This window comes from Monodon monoceros, unplaced genomic scaffold (assembly GCF_005190385.1).
Source record: "Monodon monoceros isolate NGI ecotype Baffin Bay Population unplaced genomic scaffold, NGI_Narwhal_1 Super_Scaffold_4, whole genome shotgun sequence".
NCBI classification, from domain to species: Eukaryota; Metazoa; Chordata; class Mammalia; order Artiodactyla; family Monodontidae; genus Monodon; species Monodon monoceros.
Genome location: NW_021703781.1, coordinates 57,539,214 through 57,543,265, shown reverse-complemented (window position 1 = coordinate 57,543,265; position 4,052 = coordinate 57,539,214).

The window sequence follows — 4,052 nt, the reverse complement described above, 5'->3', positions numbered from 1 at the left end:
TGGGCTCTGCATATGGGAGCTGATAGGATTTGCATGTGCACAGAGGGGCTGTGGAGACACACGTGGTCCCTGCCCTTGAGGAGCATCCTGCCTGGACGGGGTGGGGGGTTGTTTGTAGGCAGCCTGTGATGCTTATGTGAATGGAGAATTGGAACAAGGGACCCTGAGAGCAACATTCTGGATCTGCAGGTATCTGTAATGCTCTTTAAATGAACTCTTCTCGTGTGGGAATAAGCTCATACAAGTAGTGGAGGACAACGATGACAAGTCTAGGCCTCCCTAGCTGTGTGGCATTGGGCAGCTTACTTAGTTTCTCTTGGTCTCGGTTTGCTACTCTGTAAAATTAAGTAATAAATAACCTCTCTGGTCCCTTCCAGTTAGAAAATTCTGTGGTTGTAAGCATCCTACAATTCTCTGTTTTTGAAAAATCAGATTTCCAGGTATCAGTCAGTTTGCATCTTTATTTTAGGTCCTCTTTCCCTTATTTATCCTAACCTTAAAAAAAATTGCAATTATATTTTGTCATTTGAACTAACACAGTGTCCTTGGATTAGAGTCGTCCGCAGTTCATGGATGGAGGTGGCAAAATAGGGGTTTACCTAATCCTCTCCAGCACTACTAGCTCCTTGAGCAGATGTTTTCAATATAGACCACCCAGTGTACCTACTCTGTGCCAGGCATGCTGGGTACTGAACAAATGAGACACAGTCTTGTCTCCAAGGAGCCTTCAGCCAGTCTCAGTCATTGCTGGGAAAGGGCCAGGCACATGTGAGGCACTCAGTAAACGTGTGTAGAGCAGAAAGGCATGCCTAAGGCGCTGTTGGGAAGGAAATCTGCATGAGGTTGAAATGTACCCAGGGAAGAAGGGAGAGCCTGTACCATTTTATACTTAAAGTCTCTTGGCTAGATGGCTCCAGGAGAGAAAGGAGACTTTCTCCCATAGGTATTAATAACTTCTACCCAACTAATTTCCAGACACCCTGGCACCGAGGGGGCTGGTGCTCGGTTGCTCCCTCCAACTGAGGTAATTCGGGAGTGCAGGGGAAGTTGGGGGTCCTTGAGCTGTGCTTCAAGACCCTGAATTTAGGAGATGTCAGGTTGTCTGGGGTTTCTTAGACCAGAAGAAGGCCATCAGCTTGTAGGCAATCACCCTTCCTCTCTCCTCCGGATCTCTTATCCTCAGGTCCATGTTCAGATCCTGATCCAGAAGAAGGAGGGTGAGTGGGAAACCACCGGTGCCTATTGGGTGAGTGCTCTGATTCATAAGGTGACCCAGTGCAAGCCAAACCCCTTCCTCTTCTTTCCCTCCAACAGCTAAACCCCGGCTCCCCTCACCAGGGGTTTCTCCGGCTTAATTAGCACTTCCAGAACACCTTGCAGCCCACAGAGGAACAGTGGCCGAGTGCCATTAGGAATCTTTTTGCCGTGAACCCACAGGCTGTCTTGATTTTTCACCAAAGGTGCTCCCAGATTCCCACAGCCCAGCCCTTCCCTGAGGAGCTCAGTGCTGAGGGTCTATCCAGGTCTTCCTCCTACTCCCACAAGGAACAGGCCTTGCTCAAGGCAGTGATGCCCTGTCTCCTCCTTTTCGCATCACTGAGCATCACTGTCAGATCATCTTCTCCCAGGACAATGGTTTTCTATAATCTTCTCTGATAGAGGAGCCCTGTGCCTAGTGTCAAGATCTCTCACAGTCTGGACCCCCAACACCCATCCTTCTCCTTATGTCCTTTTCCTGTGTCTCACCCCCTTGCCTGGCTCTTCCCCAGGTGGACACTGTCCTCCTGGCCCTCTGCCTGTCACCTGCAGGTTCAGGCTTCAGTGTCCTCACTCCACCTTTTCTTTTCCCCCTGATCATTCATTCAACAGATTCTCATACAGTGAGTGACTACTACTGTCGATAAGGTACGGTATTTGCTATATGAGGAGTGCAAAGAAGTATAAGATAACTTAAGCCAGTCTTTGTATACCAGGTGCTCTCAGGGAGAGGAACTGTGTTGTGGACAAATACACACAAGTCAAAGCAGCTCAGGGCAAATGCACCTGGCTTGGAGGAGTTCAGAGGAGGCAGAGTATTCCAAGGTACTCCATTCAGCCCATCCTTCAGTCCCTAGCAGAGGGACAGCCTCCTCCAGGAAGTTCTCCTGGATTACTCCAGGCCTCCATTTTCTGGAATGCTAATGCATATTTTATTAGATACAGTCTTAATGGTGTCTCTGTGTCTCAACTGTATTCTCTTCTCTTTGAGGGAAGGGACAAGCATTTTGTCAATTGGATTCAGTTTTCAGGTCCACAAACATCAACTGAATTCTCTCTCTCTTCTGTTCCTTAAATCCTTGTAAATGAGCATAGATTAGGTGCTCAATCAAGCCTAAAATTCTAGAGTTTTAGAGAAGAAAATTTTTAAAATATTTTTTAAAATGTCAATATCCATACATGCTAATTATGAAAAACAAAGAACTCAAAACTGTCTCCAACATGGGTAACTACTGCTAGGAGTTTGGAATGTATGTAGGGAGGAATCTTTTTTTTTTTTTAAATAAATTTTTATTTATTTTATTTATTTATTTTTGGCGGCGTTGGGTCTTTGTTGCCGCGGGCCGGCTTTCTCTAGTTGCAGTGAGCGGGGGCTACTCTTGGTTGCGGCGCGCAGGCTTCTCATCGTGAAGCATGGGCTCTAGGCAAGCAGGCTTCAGTAGTCGTGGCACGAGGGCTAAGTAATTGTGGCACACGGGCTTAGTTGCTTCGCAGCATGTGGGATCTTCCCGGACCAGGGCTCGAACCTGTGTCTCCTCCTTTGGCAGGTGTATTCTTAACCACTACACCACCAGGGAAGCCCCTGTAGGTAGGAATCTTAAAAGACCATCTAGTTCAGCACCCACATTTCACAGAGAACTTTAAGATGACTCTAATGCCTATGGTATTAAGTGATTTGCGGCAGGTCAAATATTTAGATAGCAGCATCATTTGGTGTTCTAGCATCCTTCTCCAAGAAAGTTGGAGGGGTAGTATGATATTCTGTACCAGGCAAATGTGTGAACAGTCTTAGATAGCTACATGGGTTCTGACAGTGCAGAGAAAAAAAGTATTAACACAATTAGATTGTAAAACTCTTGGCCTCCATTTCACACGCGTCACATTGGTGCACAGTCACAAAGCTCATTGTGACTGTGAAACAATAGGATTAATTGTGAAAACAGTACTTCTTTAAATATTTGAAATTAGAATGGAAAATATGTTGAAATAGATGAGGGGGTGTAAATTGAATTAAATAGTAATTGTGTTCCAAGTCCAGGGACAGACAAGTGGCTTGGAAAGTCGGTTTTCCATATCAGAGGGACAGGTGGTGAGAAAGCCAGAGCCTGGGGCCAGTGATGAGACAGTCCCCAACCCAGTGGTGGATTTTCTCACCATTGTGTGCTGTCTTCCCTCCTAGCCTGCCTGGGGAGGGTCCCAGGGAAGCCCTAGGCTTAAGGCAGTGCTGTTACAGTCTTGAAACCTCACTGGTAAATGATATCACAGGTTGGTTACCCAGACCCAGATCGATAAACGACTCAGGCAGCGGATCGATCACATTTCCGGGGAGAATCTACCCTTTGTAACCTGCAGGGGGGCAGGTGGTTTATCAAAAGATAAGGCTCTGGCTTGAAGGATTTAATGCCGCTCTTTCCCCACTCCTGTCTCCTCCTTGGAGGGCCTGGGCCGTAACAGCGGGGTAATAAACTACTTTTCATTAAAGAGATCTGGGGAATAGGAGTGGGAGGGGGCCGTAAAGGTGGGGACAGAAGGCACAAATCCGCTCCAAGACGGAAAGCCAGGGTGAGGGCGCGCTGGGTTCACTTCCCCCTGCCCCTCCTCCTTCCGAAGCCACCCTGAGTTTCCGTGCCCGGCGAAGTGGCCCAGCGCCGCGCCAGGCCGCTGGCCGAGCTCTTGGCGCTCCGGCCGGGCTGCAGCCCCCTCCCCGTCGCCCCGGGCCCGGAGCCCCTCCCAGCACGCTTCCCCTCTTTCCCTTCCCTTCCCTTCCCTTCCCTTCCCTTCCCTTCCCTTCCCTT